General features: G+C 43.3%; 1 long non-coding RNA gene across 2 annotated transcripts in view; it reads right to left on the bottom strand.

The window, feature by feature from the left end:
• Nucleotides 1–22,840, bottom strand: part of LOC145340814 (uncharacterized) — a 40,948-nt gene that overhangs the window by 4,273 nt on the left and 13,835 nt on the right. The window contains exons 3-4 of one of the 2 annotated variants that reach the window (XR_013886298.1): nt 20,731–20,876; nt 5,183–5,926 (exon numbers count right to left, since the gene is read on the bottom strand). This is a non-coding gene — a long non-coding RNA (uncharacterized LOC145340814). Of the gene's footprint in view, nt 1–5,182; nt 5,927–20,730; nt 20,877–22,840 lie in introns of those variants that run through there. The other variant, XR_013886296.1, reaches the window with a different exon arrangement.

The raw sequence follows: 22,840 nt of genomic DNA, 5'->3' as shown, positions 1-22,840 counted from the left end.
GAGGCTTCACTGCACAAGCCTTATTGCTATCACCTGCTGCACCTGCAGACTGGGTTTTTGCCATTTGTGCACAAGGACCCCTAGGTCCCTCTGCACCGTAGCATGCTGCAGCTTTTCGCTTTTTAAATAATAATCCCTCCTACTATTATTTCTACCAAAGTGGATAACCTTGCACTTGCTAACATTATACTCCATCTGTCAGGTCCTCGCCCACTTGCTCAGCCTATCCAGATCTCTACACTTTCCACACTCTCCACGCAATTTGCTTTTCCACTCATCTTCATGTCATCAGCAAATTTCGTCACCCTACACTCAGCCCCCTCCTCCAGATCATCTATATAAATGGTAAATAGCTGAGGCCCCAGCACTGATCCCTGCGGCACTCCACTGGTCACCGACTGCCAACCAGAATAGCACCCATTGGTTCCAACTCTCTGTTTCCTATTAGACAGCCAATCCTCTAACCATGCTAATTCAGGATTCTCACATATGATGGAAGAGTAGGGGAAGACCAATCAGGTCTCCCCTTTGGGCAGGTGGTGGTTTGGGGACCTCTTTCTATTTGCTCCAGTGGTAGCTCTGGTAATCTCCACTGTTTTTTTGGATCAGAAGCTTTACTCAGCTTCCCATCTTATTTCTCAGTATTCCTTATTTTTACTTGCCAACAGTGGTTACATCAAAATGTCTTTAACTCTTAACCTTCACCTTGTTATTGAAAGCCAAGGCAGAAATTTACTAGTTCCTGGGTTGTAACCTGGGAAGCAGAGGGTGAAGTGTGGCAGAGGCATCTTGCTAGAGGTGAGGATCAATCAGCAGAAGGGTTGAACTGCTGGCATTTTGCTGGGTTAGGCAAGAACCTGGGCCACTGGGGAAGCTGCTGGCTTAATGATGGCAGCCACTATGTACAGCTAGCCCTAGGGCTCTCTGAATGGAAGCTCAGATGAAGCTGAAGACCTCCATTGCTGCAACCATATCTCCATAGTAGGGTTTCCTCAGAGCCTATGAGCCACAATCTGCCTCCCCCAACCCAATTTCCCATTTGTTTTTACCTACCTGTGGGTACCATCATGTTGGTTTCCTGTGCACCACATCAATACCAATGGCATTGGCAGAAAGAGGGATATGGTCCTTCAGTCAAGAGTTTAGGGAAGTAGGAAGGAACCCAGCAATCAGAGCCTCAAATGTAATAATCACTGGATTACTCCCTGAAAACATGAGTGCAGAAATAGAAGGATAGAACAGATGAATGCATGGCTGGAGATGGTGCAGAAGGGAAGGCTTCAGATTCCTGGGACACTGGGATTAGTTTTGGGAAGAATGGGATTTGTACAGGTGGATAGGTTGCACCTCAGCAGACCAGGGATGTATTGCCCTTTGAGGAAATTTGCTAGTGCTATTGGGACAGTTTAATCCAGCTTTTAAATGGTGTGAAACTATGGAGCTAATTTCAGAGAGGAGTACCAATGTGCACAGACAGTTGGGAGAAACATAGTAGAGTGGGAAATAGTTAGCTATTAGGCAGTGTCTGATAAAGTCTAAATTATGATTACTATGGATATGTGCACACAAGGACTGTGATAAATTAGGTTCAGCTTAGTAAGGGATGCAGAGGAGACTGCCAAAGATAGGATTTTCTGCTCCCCCACCTTCCTCCCCATGGCATGTTTGCCAGTGGTGATAGCTTACCATTGGTCACTGGCAGGTCTACAGCATTTTGCGTGCTTTGCCCAGCCTGCCACTGGGGAGCCCACTGTGGGGTGTTGCCTTTGGCAAAAGCAGATCCTGTTGGCAGGAAGGACTGGAGTGTGTAGTTGTAAATTTGGTTCTCATCTTAAGTGCTGGTAAGTTTTTCCTCAGGTTCAAATTTGCATTAAGACTTAGAAAGTTCAAGTTACAGCTTTGCACCCTATTTGAGCATCAAGCTTACATGATCATCAAATGACTCAGGTCCTTTTGACAAAATTGCCAATAAGACCCATGTTATAGCATATAGAAATGTAGGAAGCCCAGTGTATACACTGACCAGTGAAGACAGACTTGCAGTGGACTGTAGCAGATAACACACAGGCAGGTTTTTCAACCAGTGTGTCAAGGAAACAGCTCATTGAACTGCTCCATTTCAAAGGTGAACTTGAGCATAGGGCGGAGCCCCCTGAAGTTTGTAAGGAAATTCTTAGACAACTGTGGATTCAAATAAAGCAAACATATTTACATTATTGGAAACAAGAGGCTTAGGATGTTAGGTGTGTGATTCCATCAAAGGCATGTTTCTTGAGAAAACAATGCTTAGGAGATGACTAGAGGGGATCCCATGACAACGTCATAACACCATCTATTTGTGTGTACATGCTATCATTAAAATTGAACTCAACTGCATGGGTTACTGAGTTCATTAGTTCTATGAATACAACAGGGCATCTCTTCAGTAATGCTTAGGTGTTAATTACTTTATCAGCAAGCTCAGCTAGGATTGGCAACAAGTCTCTATGTAAGCACACGTCTTCAAAGCACAGAGTAAATAGGCAAACAGAGGAGACCTCACCTGGATGGGAGCTAGACCAAGTGTATGATTAGGAATCTGGAAGAGGGTGCTGTTTTTTTCAACCTCAAGTAGTTGTAAAAAGGTGACAAGTTGCCTCTCAGAAATAGAGGGTAATCTAGAGACAGCAATGAGAGTTTGGAGCACTAGGGAGTGGGGAGCTAGTCCGTGGATTCGAGCATTTCAAAAGAAAAAAAGTGAAGTGTAGGAAACAGAAAAGGTAAGTGATTGATTGGTGAGCATTTTCTCTTTTTCGCTTATCTAAAGTAAGAAACTTTAATCGAGGTAAATATAATTTCAATTGAAATCATAAAAATATAAGCACAGAATGTGAATGAAGCAAGATTAATTAATAAACTCATAGTAAACAATTAGATCAAGGTAACAGTGACTATAACATGAAAGAATTTCACATTCATTTTGAAGGTGAAATAGTGGATCTTAAGCTTAAATAAATTCAATCAAAGGGGAGAAGGACGAATTTGGCTGAAGTGAACTGGTAAAATAGGTTAAAACGGACAGTTCAGTACAGTGGCAGATATTTAATAACTGTCAGCAAAGACATAAGACTATGAAAAGGATGCACCTTCCCTGGTTAACTGAACAGTTCAGGTCTCTGGGTCTGTGCTTGTTGGAGTTTAGGATGAGGGGGAATCTTATTGAAGATTACAGGATACCTCGAGGCCTGGATAGTGTGGACGTGGACAGGATGTTTCTGCTGGTAGGAAAAACTAGAACCAGACAGCACAACCTCAGCCTAAAGGGATGATCCTTTGAAACAGAAATGAGGAGGAATTTCTTCAGCCAGAGAGTGGTGAATCTGTAGAAGTCTTTGCTGCAGAAGGCTGTGGAGGCCAGATCATTGAATGCCTTTAATATAGAGATAGACAGGTTTTGATTGAAACAGGGGATCAGGAGTAATGGGGAGAAGGCAGGAGAACGGGGAATGAGAGAAAATAAAACAGCCACGATTGAATGGCAGAGCAGACTCAAATGGGCCAAATGGCCCAATTCTGCTCGTCTCTTATGGTCCGACGAAGTAGTTTACAATAGAATCAAATGAAAAAAAGTACAATATTGTGTAATTAATGGTTGGTCAGAAGGTTGGAGAGATTTTAGAAAAATCAGCAAAAAATTACAAAGGCCATCTAGAAACACAAAAACAGCAAGACGTTGTATAAATTTTAAACAAAGGAAAAACGTAACTAAAGAGTGCTTGTCACTTAAGAGTCTAGGGAATAATGGAAAACAGAAATGACAGGAGGCGTTGAACAGATATTTTGTGTCTATCAGAAGGTGCAATAAACATCTGAAGAATACTTGAAAATTGAGATGAAAAGGGAGGAAGGAACTTAACACAATCACAAGTGCTAGGGAAAGGTGCTGGGAAAACTTCAAGCTAAAGGCTGACAAATCCCTGGATCTGATGGCTTTCATTCTAGGGTCCTATAAGAAATGTCTAGAGAATTAGCATTTGTGATCTTCCAAACCTTTCTGGAAGGGACAAGCAACTTTGAAACTGCTAATGTAACACTTCCAAGAAAGGAGACAAAAAGCAGGAAACTATAAGCCAATTAGTCTGATGCTTGTCATTGGGAAAAAGCTAGAATCCATAATTAAGAATGCAGCAAAATATTTAGAAAATCACAATACAGAATCAACACGGTTTTGTGAAACTGAAATCATGTTTGATAAATTTAGTGTTCTTTGAAGCACTATTTTATAGACAAGGTAAATAAAGGGGAATCTGTGAATAGTATATTTGGATTTCCAGAAGGCATTGGGAAGGTGTCATCCCATCATTTGTTACTATACAAAATAAGCGTTTGTGGTGTAGCAGAGAACATAATGTCATGGATAGAGGGTTTGTTGGCTAACAGAAAGTACAGTGTAGGAATAAATGAGCCATTTTTGGATTGGAAAGCTGTTAATAGTGGAGTACCACAGATATCAGTGCTGGGGGCTCAACTATTTAGAATCTATATCAATGGCTTGAAGGGACAAATGTGTCAGTTAAAACTTGCTTGAAATACAAAGGTAGGAAACTGCTACAATGCCAGCTGATGTTACTACTGGACAAGTCAGATTCTAGAGTGAAACCTAATGTGATAGATCCAAACTTTGTAGAAAGTGTGAGGAAAGGAGTTGAACAAATTCGCAGGATTCTGATGAACTTCTAACATAAGAATAAAACATTAAGCATTGCTGCCTCAGTTCACAGTCCATGTGGAGTCTACACATTCTCCTCATGTCTGTGTGGATTTCTTCTGGGTGCTCCAGTTGCCCCCCGCTCCCCGGCCCCGCTGGTTAGGCACATTGGCCATGCTAAATTCTCCGAGTATACCCAAACAGGCACTGGCGTAGTGACTAGGGGACTTTCACAGTAAGTCATTAATGTAAACCTACTTGTGACATTAAATAAATAAACAAAAATGAATTATTTTATCCTATAAAGATTGGAAAGATCTGGGAGAAACCAAAGGGAACTTAACTCCAGCTTTAATATTGACTGCTGTGGACTCCCATTATTAAGTCCTTATTGTCAGGAACAAAGTGAGGACTTAAGATTTTGAGGGGACTTTGCCAAGGTGGATGCTGGACATTTTCCACTTGTAGAGAAAAATAAAGAACTAACAGAAATAGTTTTCAAAAAGGGTATCCCATTTAATAAAGAGATTTTTTTTGTTGAGCCATTAGTCTGTGGAATTCTCTTGCCAAGGTGGAGGCATGGTAATATAGAGGATCAAAAATCTGGAACTCCTTCCCAACCGTATTGTGGGTGTAATTACGCCAAAGGCTTACATTGGTTCAAGGTGGCAGCTCACCATCACCTTCTCAAAGATAATTAGGGACTTTTTAATTACAAATGCATTATTACAAAACAATTGCAAATATTCAAAAGAACAAATAAGATACATTACCAATGGCTAACACCATCCATTTATCAATAACCTACAATTACTACCTTCTATTTAGGAAGGGTTTATTGTCAGTTATAGTTTTCCAGGGCATTGCCCTCTAAATACACCTCAATTTACAAATCAATTTATAAATCTACAAACATTAGTACAACACAGCAAACAGTACACAATAAAAATAAACATTGAAGCATAGCCATTGCCCTCCAGGGCTATTTTTCTGCAATAAATGCTGGCTTAACCAGCAACACAACTCAAATGAATAAATCTGCATCTTCAGTCAAGGCTAATAAATTTTTGATCAACAAGTGAGTCAGAAGTTATGGGGATGTTGCAGTCAGGAAAAGTGAAATTGAGGCCACAATCCGATCTGCATCACTGCGGATCAGACAGGAAAGGAAGATTCAGTATTGATTGAACAAGCTGTAGTGCCGGAGAGAATATACCAGGGGGATCAAGAGCAGGGTCTCTGAAGGTAGAAAAAAGCCCATAATTACTCCAGTAATTAAAACAGGGACATAGAGTACAAAAGCAAGAAAGCTATGGTCAACTTGTATAAAATGCAAATTTTGCTTTAGTACAACAGGGATGAGAGGAATACGTGCATCATTTAGCCCCATTTTCTCAACAAAATGGCCAATTGCTTACCATTGGTACCCAGAATAAGAGACTTTTAAGCAGGCCTCTTTCAGTAAGCAAAATTATTATAGATCAAAACTTTGCAATATTTGTTAACAATTATAATCCAGAAGTATAACTATCCATCCCAAAAATTTTCCCCAGTGCACACATCTCTGCAGAGATGGGCTTGAGACAAGTGACAGAGGATAAAACTGACACGGTCTTGATGCCAACGGTCCCTCATGTGAAGACAGACTGTTGGTCCCAATGGATTCAGGGAGTTCTCAGCAATGGGACTTTGCCGTGAAGGATGATATATATCTGGAATGCAGAGTGCGAGGAGATAGATGTTTACCTGGCAGGGATGAAACCTCTTGGCTAAGGTCAAGCATGAGATCAGCTGTAATGGCTATTCTCGTCAGCTTGGATCTGTCCCTTCTGTGGGAGGCACTGGATTAAATTTGAATTGTTTTTGGAGCAAGCAATGAGATGGATTAAGGGCTTGCCCTGTCCACTCTGTGGACTGACTTTAAATGCAGAACAGAATAAATTTTATATATGAACATATGGATTAGAAGCAGGACAATTTCATTTTCCCATATCATACTCCATTTGCCAGATCTTTGCCCACTCACTTAACTTGTATCCCTTTGTAACCTCCTTGTATTCTTTGCAATTCACATCTTTTGTATCTCAATTTAGCAAATTTAGCTACCGCGCCTTCAGTTCCTCTACTTACGTCATTTTATTTCATTGTAAAAAGTTCCACGGCCCCAAACTGATAAAATCTTAGCTTTTAAGATAGACTTGGATCATTATCTGAGAAGGAGAAAATGTTAATCTATTGGGGGGGGTGGGGGAGGAGCAGGGGGAGAGAAGAAAGAGCACAGTAGAAAAGGCAGGGGCACTAGCTGAATTGCTCTTGCAGGATAGAACAGGCTATATAGCCTCCTGTATTGTAACTATTCAATGTTTGGTGGTGAAGTTCACATGCAGGTACACCAAGCAATTAGGAAGATAAATTGTATATCAAACCTTTATTGCAAAGGAGTGCATGGATAAGGAAATCTTATTACAATTGTCTAGGGATTTCATTAAACCAGAATACTGTTTTGGTCCCTCTACACAAGCCTAGTTTTTTTAAGTGCAGTTTCATTAAATTAATTCCAAGGATGAGGGGGTTACTGTACAAAGAGATCAAGTGGATAATTTTCTAATTAAAGAGGAACGAGATGCAAACTCTTAACACAGAATTCTTGAAGAGAATTTAATATACAAATTTCATAGAATTTCATATTAACAGGACAAGAGGCTATGAAGAGTCAAGAATCAGAAGGCATACTCTGGGGATAAGGGATCAGCCACTGAGGACTTACATGAACACTTTTTCTTCAGGGTATTGAGGACCTTTGCAACTATCGAACCCAACTCTTATATTGCAAGTGAATGTAAGATATCCCCTTCCAGGTGTGCATGCAGCCTATGTTTAGTATGCTGTCCTAGCCTTAATATCCTACACATTCAGCCAATCACCTCAAGAATCTCATTACACAAATGAGGGGCCAAATCAGCAGATACATCTTAATTCGAATGTGCTCAGTTCAGCGTTTTTCAATACATAAGTGCACACAATTCATTAAATGTTTAATGATCATCCTTCAAAAAAAAAGGAATAGCAGATCTTATGACAAACTCAAATATAGACTGTCACAGGGAAGGAAGCAGCAACAGATGAGTGAGGTTTAAAAAAAAAACACTGATTTAAGTACATGGCATGCTTTCATGAATCAAATTAAAACATAAACCAGCAATTAGGTATGGCCACTAGCTCATCACCTCTGGGACTCGAACTTAGTCCAGATTCCAAGTCACCCTCATTCTTCAATAGGACATCAGACAATGCCTCATACTAACTGGCAGCTCATACACATGGTTAGTGCAATAGCGTCCTTCAATGTTTGGCCCCAAGTCAGGTTTGTAGTAGGTTGGCAAGATAGACATGGTGGCAGAAACAGGCAGACTTTATTCTGTAGTATCTGGCCCAATGTGGTGTATGCTTGCAACTATCACAGCTTCAGCTCTCCTGCAGGCTGACTCCCTGTAAAAGCACAGGTAACTGACCACTATGGAACCACAAGAGGTGTTTCCAGCCATCACCAGTTATTCGTTTAACCATACTGTGCCCAGGAGACACTAGCAATGTTTCTTGGGGACAGAATATTCACCAGCAGCACACCACCTACCCACCATTCATCTCTGCTCCCAAGTGATTGGGATGCACCCAACACAGTTTGGAATTGCAACAGAACCTCAGGTGATCTGTATGGCTGCACATCTGGACACATACACCTGTCTAGGCAATGGTGATGAAATGGGTGCGACTTAGCAGTGGTGTTGTACCAGCACTGTCGGACCGAGACAAGTGCAATGCTTAATGGGAAACCCAGCAATTGCTCCAGTCTCCGCCTCTCAACACTGGCTAGTCTTTGACATGGAAAAAAAGAGGACAGAGGAGAGTAGAAGAAGGAGAAAGACAGGGGACAAGTTGTGGGAGCGGGTAACAGATGAGCAGAGGAGAGAAAACACAGTTGTTTCAAATCAGCAGAAGCAGCCCGCTGTCAATGAGATCTCCAAGCAGTGCTTACATTACGTGGTATCCAAGGCCCACATGACATTCTCACCTCGATGTGTGTAGGCCGGGACAAGTGCAATATCAATCCAAATGTAAATACTGCTGCCCATCCCAACCTTCACAAAACAGGGGATCAGCATCCCGAAGTCATCTCAGCTTCTTGCTCGCATTCTTCCTCGGCTTTCTCAGATCAGCCTCGAGGCTCGAAAACATAGGCCAGTGGCTCCCGATTAAACAGGTGGCAAGAGCCTTGGACTCAAATGTTCGTTACAATGGAAGGTGTACAGCTTGTGTATTCACACTTGAGGTTTGTTAACAAATGTATGAGGTATTTCAATATAGTTGACCAAAAAAAGGCCCTATTTGCCAGCATGCACATTCCACTTTTCAGACCAAATTAGCACTAATTCTGTTGCAGTGCTTCCTAAGGTCACTGTGGAATAACCAGAAGACTAAAATCCCACTGCTTGCCTAGTGTTTCCCTACAGCAGTGAAGGGCAGTTGTTCACACATTCTCGTTCACCTTTGCAGACCTCCCTAGCATCACCGCGCAAATGTTTCAATGCACAAACTGTGCTTTCTTCCAGCAAGGAGACAAAGTTTGATAAACATACAAGTCACATGGAAAACATCACTGGTTTCAGTTCGAGACACATCTGGTTCAATCCTCAGCAACTTCACAAGTATGTACAGTACACCTGGTTTTGCTTGGGATTGGACTGATACTCACCCAGCCAGGTACATGTGGGATCGTTGCCATTGCTGACGCAATCAGTTTTGCGTGGATTTGCACAGCAATGCGGATCACTAACTGACTGCAAAGCCAGCAAAACTAACTGCAAATCGGCACCATCTAAGCACTGGATCTTGACACCAAACGTTCACTGTCCAATTTTGGAGAGAAGCAGGGTTGATCCAAAGCAAATCACAAACTTGCACTCGGATTAGGGTACAAAGAAAAGCTTTCCTATTAGCTGACAATATAAATGGGTATTTGACATTAATTTACAGTATTGAAAAAAAGAGATACAGGATGCAAATGAGACAAGAATTCTTTAAAGCTCAGCAAGACGCCTGGAACCCATCGCCTGCGAGGACAGGAGAAAGCGCAGTCAATGATTTCAAAGGGAAGTTGGATGAGGATTTGAGGAAAATAAATTTGCTGAGCTACAGGGATAAATGTGGAGCATGCGATTGACAGGATTGCTCCAGAGACCAGTCTGGAATCAGAATCTTTGTACCATAATGACTATGATGACCATGTGTCAAGATTTCAACAGGGAATGAAAATTGATGGATTCCAGCAAGCCCCACCTCAGATGTCTTCCTACAGAGCAGTAGCACCTAAGCGAGATCAGCAATGAAGTAGGAACCCCGGCTCTAGTAACACTGAAGCAAGGGCCAGAGTTTTCTTTTAGATATTACTGCCCAGACAAGGAGTAGCTAGAGAACTGACAATAAGATCAAGGTTAGCCAAACCTTCAGAGATCCACAAGTGAAATTTAAATCCAACAATTCAGAGATCTTCACCTCTGCTACTGCTAACAGACCTCCAAAACTCTGATTTAACATTCATCAGGGTGTCCTCCCCAAAACCTCTTGGTTCACAAAATGAGGAACATTGAACATTCAGCCCCTTTGGCATATTCCAGAAATCAAGCCCAATCAGTAGCTCAGCTTGCTTTCAGCTCTCACCTCCTTGGTCCCAACATCCAAAGTTCCGAAAGCTGATTTTGAACTGACTGGCATGAGGTTATCCAAGGTTGGATCTCATATCTAACTGACCAGACCTGCTGTTCAGCCATCACACAAAGACATCAGGATTCCAGTCAACTCAAGGCGGTCCAGGCGTACGTATTCAAGCAGCGCTGAAAGTGATTGTTCTGCAGTAGATATCAATGCCACTACCTGCACTACAAGCACTTTTGGGCTGCGTGGACACAGTCCTCTTCCATTTCAAGATGGCAAGAGGAGTTGTTGGTGTTATTAGGGGGTTTTAAGCTCTTGCGTCAGGCACCAAACCTCCTTCCCCCTTCATCCAGCAGCACATCAAAGAATTTCCCTTCCCTCCCTCAAACGACCCACTGGATGTGATCACGTGAGCAAGAGATGGCCAATTTTGAGTTTTACCAACAGAGTGAAGCAAACACCACGGGTGGTGGGGACAAGGCCTACAACTGTGGAACTTGCTGCTATCCCTGCAACTTCTCTGCAGAAGATCAAAAAGAAAAACCACAATTGTTTTCCTTCCATTAGTAACCAACGTGATTTAGATCTGCATACAAGCAGGATTTACTAACAGGATACAGCTACTCTGTGCAAGAACACAAAATATTAAAAGCAAAAGAAACCCAATAGCTATAGCAGGCCAGGCAACAGCAAGGCCAATGATTCCAGAGTCCAAGGTTTGGCAGGCTGCTTTAAATTCCCAAGCAGCATTTTTTTTTTTGTCCTCCCTGTCAAATAAAGTCAGATGAAAACCTTTGTCTAACAGAATTGTCAAGCGTGGTGAAATGACATGCCCCCCATTTATATTATCGTGCATCACCAACACTTGCAGGTTATTTATAGAGGTAATAAATTGTTCCTTCATCACAAATCCATCCCAAATCAACTCGTGGACAAAACATCCCCCTCCTGCATCCGTGACATTTTCCCATTTCGCACCCTATGACCCCTCTGTCAGATTGCCAATTTATGTATCCACCAATGGACATGTAAAATACAGCCAATTTGAGTGGGTGGGGAGAGAATGGAACATAGGGGTATTACTATGAGACACCAGCTAAAAAAGACAATACTTACACAATGATGGCAGTATCCTTGAAGGAAAAATCATCTGGACTTCTCTAATTAGCATGAATTAATCCACCTATGCTGGGAGGGGAACCTGTTGCTGCACATCTTCACTGGTTAAAAAAATGCAATCTATTCCAACAAAATAGAGCACCGTTTCATAGCTTCAGGTTGCATTCAAAATGGAGGCCAGGTCAAAGGGCATTTTCCTTTATTTCCTGTCAGCAATTGGGCACAACAGTGCTTGAAGTGTAAATAGTGTAGCTAGGATTCACTCTACACTACCTACCACTATTTGCACTTTGGCACTCCAGACCCAGAATAAAACATTTATCTCCTCCGCCACCACCCAAAAAAAAAAAGCCCCCCCCCCCAAATTAAAATGTCAATTCCAGTAAGCCTACGCTTGTATCAATCAGCTTAAAAACTAGATTAACCCCTTAACAAAAGGGCAAGTGACCAACTCCATGAGGTTATTTATAGATTCATGGTTTGCTTCACACTTAGATTATGAAATATTAAAGCATGAATTTGAATAGACATTACATAAACACAATACATGTCTTTCGATGATCTTAACTCATCTTCTCCCAAATGTCTCCATCCATTCTGTATTTCGATAAACTGAGTTTTCAGCATTTCTGATCGTTTTTCCTAATGTTAGTAAAACAGCCAAGACTAAAAATTCTTTAAGTGGTATTAATTTCTAAAATTAATTTCTAAAATTTCTAAAAACACCCCACCATTCCATTTTTTGAATACTTATTGAAACAAGACATCTTTGAATGGTGAAGTTGGCACGTCAACCTCAAACAAACAGTACCTTTGAGCTGATGAATCCAACCGTTCAACAGTCTAAACCATGAGCAGTGATTGACTGAACAGGGGGGGCTTTGCTGCCATTGTTGAGATTTCCCCTTTCCAATTCCTTCTTCAGCTTCCGACTTTATTCCACCAGCTTTCACATTCAACCACATCTCGATAGAGACGATGTAGGTAAGAGGTGGGAACAGCAGGGGGAGCACGAAACAGGAAAGAGACACGAGAAAAACAAACAAGCCCAGAGCAAAACTGTGGAGTTTCACAAGGACATAAAGGAAAACAGACCAATGCTTTGTTGGGGGGGAAAAAAAATGATTTTCTCACACTCAAGATTGCTCTTCCTCCCCCTGGGTCCCACAGGAAACAACTGCTGCCAGCAAGTGATCAGCCACAAGTCAGGGAAGTGGAGGAGAATCCAGAAAGAGGCAGGAAGTTATAGCCAGTGTTGTACGCAGGTTTTCACAAAGTCAAGGTGTTGAAGATTGGACATTCAAAAGGCAACCCAGAGCCTCCAGGGTATTAGACACTTGTGCCAGCCTGCAAACTATGTCTCTTCATTCTAAAATGAATTTGAGTTCAGAAGTACGGATAATTTATTGTAATTATGCAGGGTTTTGGTGAGACCACACGTGGAATATTGAATGCAGTTTTAGTATCTCTACTTAAGAAACATATACTTACAATAGAGGGAGTGCAGCGGAGGTTCACTAGGAGTTGGCAGGATTGTCCTATATGAGGAGACATTGGCTTGATTGGGCTGATGTTCACTGGAATTTAGAATGAAGGAGGTCTGATTGAAACAAAATTCTAACACGGATGGACAGACCAGATGCAGGATTTTTCTTCCCTGGTTGGGGAATCTAAACGTGGAGATGCCAGTGTTGGACTGCAGTAAACACAGCAAGAAGTCTCACAGCACCAGGTTAAAGTCCAACAGGTTTATTTGTTAGCAAATGCCACTAGCTTTCAGAGCACTGCTCCTTTGTCAGGACCATAGAACCCTACAGTGTAGAACAAGGCCCTGTGGGCCATCGAGTCTGCACCGAACACAATCCCACCCAGCCCCACCCCCATATCCCTACATACTATACCCACTAATCCCTCTAATTTACACATCCCTGGACACTAAGGGGCAATTTCTTAGCATGGCCAATCAACCTAACCCGCACATCTTTGGACAGGTGAGTGGGGAGTTCTGATCGCGAACAGGGCATATAAAGACACACACAGTTTACAGAATACTGATTAGAATGAGAGTCTTTACAGCTAATCAAGTCTTAAAACATGCAGACAATGTGAGTGGAGATAGCATTAAGCATAGGTTAAAGAGATGTGTATTGTCTCCAGACAGTACAGTGAGATGTTGCAAGCCCAGGCAAGTCACGGGGGTTACAAATAGTGTGACATGATCCCAAGATCCTGGTTGAGGCTATCCTCATGTGCGCAGAACTTGGCTATCAGTTTCTGCTCAGCCACTCTGCGCTGTCAAGTGCCACGAAGGCTGCCTTGGAGAATGTTTAACCAAAGATCAGAGGCCGAACGCCCACGACCGCTGAAGTATTCAGCCACAGGAAGAGAAGTCTTGCCTGGTGATTGTTCAGCGGTGATCATTCATCCGTTGTCGTAGTGTCTGCATAGTCTCCCCAATGTACCATGCTTCGGGACATCCTTTCCTGCTGTGCATCAGGTAGATAATATTGGTCAAGTTGCAAGAGTATGTACCGTGTGCCTGGTGGATGGTGTTCTCACGTGAGATGATGGCATCCATGTCAATGATCCACACGTCTTGCAGAGGTTGCTGTGGCAGGGTTGTGTGGTGTCATGTCATCTTCTCTGGAGTCTTCAAGATATCATTGACGAAGACGAACATCTCATCAAGGCCATCCCCACACCCCCACTTCTTGCCTTCCAACAGCCACAAACAGACCATCGTCTGCAGCAAACTACCCAGCCTTCAGGAGAACAGTGACCACAACACCACACAACCCTGCCACAGCAACCTCTGCATAGACACACAGGATCATCGACACGGATGACATCATCTCAGAGAACACCATCCAGCAGGTACTCTTGCAAATTGGCTAACGTTGTCTACCTGATACGCTGCAGGAAAGGATGTCCCAAGGCATGGTACACTGGGGAGACCACGCAGACGCTACAATAACGGATGAATGAACACTGCTCGACAATCACCAGGCAAGACTGTTCTCTTCCTGTTGAGGAACACTTCAGTGGTCATGGGTGTTCGGCCTCTAATCTTTGGGTAAACGTTCTCCAAGGCAGCCTTCAAGCCGCACAATGGCACAGACTTGCTGAGCAGAGACTGATAGCCAAATTCCACACATGAGGACGGCCTCAACCAGATCTTAGGTCCATGTCACATTATCTGTCACCCCCATGACTTGCAACATCTCACTGTCCTGTCTGAAGACAATACACATCTCTTTAATATATGCTTAATGTTATCTCCACTCACACTGTCTGCAACTTTAAGACTGATTAGCTGTAAAGACTCACATTCTAATCAGTATACTATAAACTGTGTGCGCCTTTATATGCCCTGTTTGTGATCAGAACTCCCTACTCACCTGACAAGAGAATCTAGAACCAAGAGTGCAGTCTCAGGGTAGATCATTCAGGACAGCGAGGAGAAACTTCTTCACTCAAGTGGTTGGTGAACTTGTGGAATTCTCTTTCACAGAAGGGTGTGAAGGCCAAGAATTTGAATGCATTCAAGAGATGGATAACGTTTTTTAGATTTCAAAAGGCATTAAGGGGAATGGGAAGAAAGTAGGATTATGGCAAAGAGACAGAGTGTCAGCCAGGATCACAGTGAATGGCAGAATAGGCTTGAACCTCCTGCTCCTAGGCTCCATGTTTCTTCAAGTGTTGAGTGTCAAGTGGAGCCACTGCTCCAGAGTCACAGAGTGGACAAGGTCACTTGAAGATGCCCCAAGCTTGACAACCACAAGTCTACACTGCATTGCAAGCCCAGAGGATCATTCATGTTCTTCTCCCTCTCAGTGTTAACACTTTAGCAACCATAGGCACTGCTGTCAGCCCAATAATCCAGGATGCTAGGAAAATAACTCAAGGAGGAGGCTGGCCTTGGGTAGAGCCAGGACAGGGATACATCGCAATCAAGGAAAATAAAGATGCTTTAATGACATGGCTTGTTTTTAATTAAAAACAAAAGTAACATTCATAATATGGGCATCATTGGCTAAATCAATCTTTTATTGTCCGCACCAGTTAACTGGAGGTACTTTATTGGCCACTTGGAGGAGAATTGAGAGTCAAACGTGTTGGTGTGGAACTGGAGTCATATATCGATCGATTTGGGAAAGGAGAGCAGGTTTCCTTTCCTACAAGGACACTGAAAATCCAGTTGGGTTTTTAACCACAATCAGTGAGTGCTTCATAGACAGTTTTACTGATATCGGGGTTTTTTTTAAACTTCAGATATTTTATAAACTGAAGTCAAAATGTCAAGGTTCTCTGGATTATTAGCCAATATGTCTGGCTTACAAGCCCAGTGTCACTAAGTTACCTCAGCATTCATTAGCTTCCGTCAAGGATAAAAAAAAAATCAGCATCGTTGATCAAAAAGATGGAGGCAAACTATACACTGAAGGGGGCAGGGGAAAGAGTAAGGGAATACAGAACACACTATATGTACACACAGACTCTCACACAATCATTGGGAGCTTGCAATCTGAGAAAGGCTGGAGCTTCAGGGAAGATGGTGTGAACAAGGAGTACGTTAAGTGCTTACACTGCAGTAGAAGACCTCATCACTACCTGCACTGTCAGCACTTTGGCACTACTTGGACAGATGGCCGCACAATAGTTTCCACGGTAACGTATTCCTCCAGAGGCCCACCGAACCTTCTAGTAAATCACCAGCCTTTCAATACATTTGTGGAAAAAACACCATACTATACTACATTGGGACAAGAGGTAGAAGGGTCAGCAAGACACATTAAATGAAAGGTATCATTCAAAAAAAAAGTGTCTATATTGGGAGAGAACATGGTGCAGACTCCAAAAATGGCATAGCTGGAACCATTAGCAGAGTACAGCAAGGTCAGCCACTGTCCTTCCAGATTTCTAATTTAATCATTCCTAAAGAAATATCTGAAAGAATGTCACAGCGCCACATATAATCCTCTTCCCCACTTCCATCCACCCACTGGCCTCCCCATCCAATTGGATACCTAGACAGGAAGGGTTGGCACATAATTCAGCCATAGCATGGTTGTGTAAATACCATTTGCACACAATCAGTAGCTGGCACTGGACCAGGATGAGGAGCAGAAACCTCCACCAATTCTTTTTAATAGCTGGGAGACAAGGTGGCCAGTTGTGCTACTCTAACAGAGATTGATAATGCAGCATAAACTAGGAATTGATCAAAAGTATACATTCCTAGTAAAGTCACTGACTTGTTAGCCAACTTTACTTATGAGATAGATCTGCAGCTATTAATTTTGAAGGATGTGCGAAGTCAGAAAAAAGCTCCGAGGGACTAGCCTGTATAAGTGTACAAGTACTCATCCCACAATTTGAAACTGAATGGGTTAATACAGCCACTAACAACCTGCAGATACATATGTGCTGGGTAGTATTAGAAATCTGCTCCATTAAAACCAAAGTTAATTATTAAACGCCTGACTTAAGTTTGAGGCCTAATGTTCTAGAACTTCTCTGTCATGAGAGCAGTACCTCCAGAGTCAGAAGTTGCACATTCAAGACCCACTCCAGAAAATAGAACGTGTAATCTTGGCTGACACTCGTGGGGTGGAGGGAGGGTTCAACTGTCAACAGGCACTGTCTTTTGGGATGTGATGCAAAACTAAAGTCCCATCTGCCCTGTCACATAGATGTGAAAGACCCCATGGTGTTATCTGAAAGGCAACAGGGCCATTCTCCCTCTCTTTCTGGCCAGTGGCGACCCAGTAGCAGTGGTCAGCCCTGCTATCTCACAGTTTCAGTGACCCGGGCTCAAGTGTGGCTTACTCTGCGCGGGTTTCCTCCGGGTGCTCCCATCTCCTTTCACATGATGTGCAGATTAGATGGATTAGTCATGGTAAATGCAAGGGTTATGGGGATTTGATGGGTGGGCGGGGATGATGCTCTTTCGGAGAGCAGTGCAGACCCAAAAGGGGCCAAAATGGCCTCCTTACGCATTGTAGGTATTGTATGAAATTCTAATCCAATGTCAGGAAAATGGAGGATTCTGCTCATTCCGACATTGTGTGCATGTGGCACCTTACTGTATGCAAATTAGCTGCCCAGTTTTCCCACTGCTTCAACAGTGATCACATTTCAAAAGTACTGTTAAGCAAGGAGCTTTGGAGGTTCAGAGTTGAAAAATTATATATGGAGGTCTCTCATTAGAAACAGTCAAAAGATCCTAAGTTCCATAAAAGAGATTTTATCTTTTTTGCATTAGTACATTGTTTGAACAATCACAATCCCCTGAAACCTGTTGGAAAGGAGGGGGGGATGGGAGGGAGGAAATGGGGCAGAAGAGAAATTTAAGCTGAACAAACTTTATGCATTTATGGGCGAGAGAGAGAGAGAGAGAGAGAGAGAGAGAGAGAGAGAGAGAGGAAAAAAAACCGCTGACTATTCAGTTTGGTCAGTAAGCTGTTAAAAGATGCCTCTGTGCAGCTGGCTGTTCAATCAGCCCAAGTACCCATCTGTCCTGTGGATAAAACATCTGCAGGGAGTATGGATAACCTCCATCCCCACCCCCACAAGAGGTCACGACCCTTCTCAGGATACGCCGATCTCAGGCCTGCCTGGTGAAACCATCCCTCATTGACTGCATCGGTAGATTTCCAATTGGGACACAGCTCTTCCCTCAGCTCGTATCAGCGCAGCACTGAGCTCTGCCATGGTTCTCACGCTTGGAAAAAAAGGGAAGAGGGGCAGATTCGACTGATCCCATTCTCCATTGTGTACCTGACCACCCCCACCCCCGGCCCCTCAGTAACCTCGCCACCCTGACCCCAACAAAGGCTACTCGGGCGGCATCAATCACCGTTGTCATGCAGATTAATGCGGCGTGCATTCTTGGGCCCGTCAAAATTCAATGGAGCCTTCAGGGTCACTGCCCTCTCCCCTCAGGTAGGGGTCTTCAGTGATTAAGCTCTATAGAAGGGGCTTACAGATGGCCAATAAAAGCAGACATTTAACAATAGACCGTCAAGGATTCAGCTAGAGAAAGAAATCCCACCCCCACTGCACCCAAAAATAAGACAATTGGTTATTCTCAAATCAAACAGGGTAAGGAGTTCAGACAATGCCCAAATCTCAGGGAGGGCAAGCTGTGATACCTCAAATGAACGATAGTTCTTTCGAAGCAAACATTCAGATCCCAGGGTTTTAGTCCTCGACCTTTAATTTTGGGTGAGAAAATTATATATGGAAAGAGGAAAGAAATTTGTATATGTCTTCCAAGGCCTCAGGACACCCCAAAGCACCTTAAAAACCAAAATATTTATTGAAATGCAGTCACTGTTAGAATGTAGGCAAAACAGTCATTTTGCACACAGCAAGCTCCCAAAAATGCCAACAAGACTGGGCAACCCTCTCATTTCGAGAGAACGGGTCTATACCCTGTGGTGTTTAGAAGAATAAGAGGGGACCCCACTGAAACACGCGGCGAAGTGGACAGATGCCAAGAGGTCTTTCACCCAGCTGAGTAATCTAGAGCTGGAGGCATAGTCACAGGAGAAGATGCTGAACGTTACTGCTACAACGAGGAGAAATTTCTTCACTTAAAGAGCTGTCAATCTCGAGATCCTGTGCCCCAGAAAGCTGTGAAAGTTCAGTTGATAAGTGTATTGAAGGCCAAGGCTGATGTATTTTTGGACAAAAGCCAATCAAGAAATTTGGGGACAGGATGAGAAAGGGAAGTTAAGACCGAAAATCAGCCATGGTGTTCCGAAGCGCAAAGCAGGTGTGAGAGGCTTCGTGGCCTACTCCTGCTCCAATTCCATTCAAAACTAATGTGTGGATAACCTGTCTTGGTGCTACTTTGAGAGATAGACATTGACCAAGCCACAGGCCCCTCTTCTTTGAATAGCATGTTGCAAAGTTTTTTTTTAAAATATCCATCAAGAGGGCAGCTGGTGGTGCAGTTTAAGCTTCATCTGAAAGAGGGCACTGCCAATGGTGCTGCACTCCCAGGATCCTGCATTGGTGCATCTGTCTGGATTGCATGCTCACTTCTCATGAATGGGATCTGAACCCTCACCTATCTCTATGATCGATGGGGGCAGGTGGCGACTGTTATTAAACTGCAGGGGCTGGGTTGAAATGGAGCAGATTAAGACCATCAACAGGCGGGCCACCATTTTTTATTTCCTGGTCAAGAGGGACCAAAGTGTTGGAACCAAATCATTGACTCATTGAATCACAGAATGAAGAATCAGAATTCCTACAGTGCAAGAGGCCATTTGGCCCATCAAACCTGCACTAACAAATATTCCCACCAAGGCCCTATTCCTGTAACCCCATACATTTACCTTACTCGTCCCCCTGACACTAAGAGGCAATTTACCACAGCCAATCCACCTAACCAGCACAGCTCTGGACTATGGGAGGAAACTGAAGCACCTGGACGAAAGCCACAGACATGGGAAGAACATGCAAACTCCACACAGACAGTGAATAGAACCTGTGTACCTGATGCTTTGAGGCAGCAAGGCTAACCACTGTGCTGCCACATGGAAGGAGGCAGCTATTTGGCCTGTTTGCCTTCTGCTCCAGCTCACCACTCCCCAGCTTTCAGCCCCATACTACGGATTAGATTTTTCCTCTTCAGGCAGTTATCCAACTCTCTTTCAAAAGCCCCAAGTAAATCTACCATCATCAAATTACAAGGCAGCGAGTTCCAGATCCTAACCACTCACTGCACAAAAATCTTGTGTTTTTCAAGTCACCATTGTGCCTGTTGGTAAAAGTAGCAAATCAGATCAATATTTGGCTTCAAACAGGTGCCAGGCAAGCAGGTTAATCCTTACACATGGCCAGTCCATAATGGGCACATACGAGGGCATCACATTTGGACCCCATTCTCATGCCTTTGTCACCTCAAGCATGTGTTACTGGATAGCCAGCCGGATGCCTCCACCCTAGGATCCCCCATCCCCTGCCTCCAATCCAGGAGCACTCCAGCTAGCTCAAGCAATCAAGCTGCAAAGAGAGTCAATCCAGTAATTTTTGCCCTTTCAGTCGGTAACAATCCCAATGATCTCTTCACTCACTCTGGGAGGGGGGGATGGAAAGAGGAGATGTGAGAGGAAGAACCGGGTAAGTGAGGCAGAACTGAGGAAGGGGTCAGGGAGGTGGAAGAGGAACAATGACGGAAGTTACTCATCCATACTTACCTTTAAAAAGGGGGTATACGGGCCACACACATTGTTCAAATCCAGAATTCCATTCAAGCAGTTTCAGTTTTAAAAATTTACTGTCAATTGATAGTGGTTTTTGGAGCTGGTGATCTGGAGTGCTTATTCAATACAGTTTCCAAAGCCTGTGAACACAAGCAGAGAGTGTTTAAAATAAACCACCAGCATTGTTGCACTGCAGTCACTTCTCAATCTTTGCTGCTAATATTCCTGCAATATCCAAACACTGGAGCATTCACTCAGAACACACAAATACTTACAAGAAATGAGTGTATAATTCCCATTAAACAATTCCCAGGCCAGTCCCTGCAAATCCAGTGGGAACTCTGGCTTTGTTTTCCAAAAGAGTGCACTCAACTCCTAACTGCAGCATACTCCACATTAATACATTGTACACATCACACAGACAGCCTGTACACACACACACACACACACACGACAGACCATTCATTCCAGGAAAGCACTGGAGTCAGCGTAAGCTATTACTGCCACAGGGGAGGATTCCAGGCCACCTCATTAGGCCACTCAAAACCCAAACTGCTTCCGGTTCCCCCCTCATCACCCACTCATATTTCAACATGGTGCAACGGTGGATATGCAACACACCCACACATCACCCCTATGAAGTATTGTTAGGAGCGGGGCGGGAATAGAATCAATCCTTCAGCAGTGCAAGTGCTCAACTCTTACATGTCATTTAACACAGGGATACAAGCAGTGGGCCTAGTAAGGTGATGAAACAAAGCAAGCAGCACAATAAATATATCCCATGGTGTTAAAATGTACATACTTGCACCATTATAAATGGCGGGACAGCCCAACGATGACACTGGTACGAGGGCAGGCATTTAGCATGTTTTGCAATTCAGTCTCAGCAACCTGCACGTTCAGCCCAACAGCCAGTTCATCCTGGATGTGCTTGCAATCCTTTCAACACATTTCAAAGCCAGAAGCCTCCAACTTGCAAAATGACAATTACAAAATTCCTGAGCCTTGACATCCTGGCCCTTGAAAGCTGGATCCTCCAGTCCTATTTCATCATTAAATTTCTGACACAATGGCGTGCATTTTACTGTCCTGCCTGTCAGAAATCAGGGCGGTTGAGAGGCAGACCAGGGAAAGGTCTATTGGCCTTGGGTGGGATTACCGGGTTTTTGGGGCAAACGCGGCCAGAAAATCCCGCCCAACGTCTTACAGAAATTGTGTGGGTCTGAAGATTTGAAAAGATGCTCAGAGCTCCCAGTTGCTGGATAAATCTGTACCCTAGTGCAAGTATTATCATCTGATATATACAGAAATATAGGGATCCTGGATATGAACTTTAATCTGATTGCAGACTTCTTGAAACCTGATGCAAAATTGGTCCTAAGAGTCACAGAATATAACCATGAATATGCACCTCCATGAAAAGGCCTGGAGGACAAAGATAGCTGGGTTGTCAAATTCCCATCCGCTTTGACTTCAGCACTCACCTGTAAGAGACAGAAACTGACTGGTTCACACCCTAAGCATGCAGTGCAGTGCAGCACTGAGGGAGAGCTGCACGGTCAGATTCAGGCAAAGCGTTAAGCCAGACTGGATGTAAAAGATCCACCAGGATTATGGGAACAACAAGGATGGAGCTCAAGGTGGTTGTGTCTCATATTAACCAGCCAACCAACTTTGCTGCAGATGAGTGATCAATAAGGTTTAAACAATTCAAATAAAACTCAATTTTAATTACTTAATCAGAGTTTCAAGTGTGGCAACATCCTTACTTGCAAACCATGAATGACAGTCCATTGAACAAAAGAAAACTCAGCTCCAAGGCTCGTGGAGTGCACTTTCAGCACGCCTCAAACACCCAATGAACATTATTGATGGTTACCGCTGCTATCACTCTGGCAAACACCGCAGGATGCAACAGCCACACATACAAAGACAAAGATACCCATGCACACAAACGTATGGGGATTTATTTTTAAATCGTTCACTGGGTGAGAGTCGCTCTCATGAATCTTTGCAATAAGTGTCATTACATCTACACAGTTAGGGAGGGAGTTCCAGGAAATGACCCAGCGACAGTAAAGGAATGGTGATATTTTTCCAA

The sequence above is a fragment of the Carcharhinus amblyrhynchos genome, chromosome 3 (genome assembly GCF_965287045.1).
Source record: "Carcharhinus amblyrhynchos chromosome 3, sCarAmb.v2.hapA, whole genome shotgun sequence".
In the NCBI taxonomy this organism is placed as follows: Eukaryota; Metazoa; Chordata; class Chondrichthyes; order Carcharhiniformes; family Carcharhinidae; genus Carcharhinus; species Carcharhinus amblyrhynchos.
Note: the sequence above shows the minus strand (reverse complement) of the source record. Positions and strands in the feature narration are given on the sequence as shown.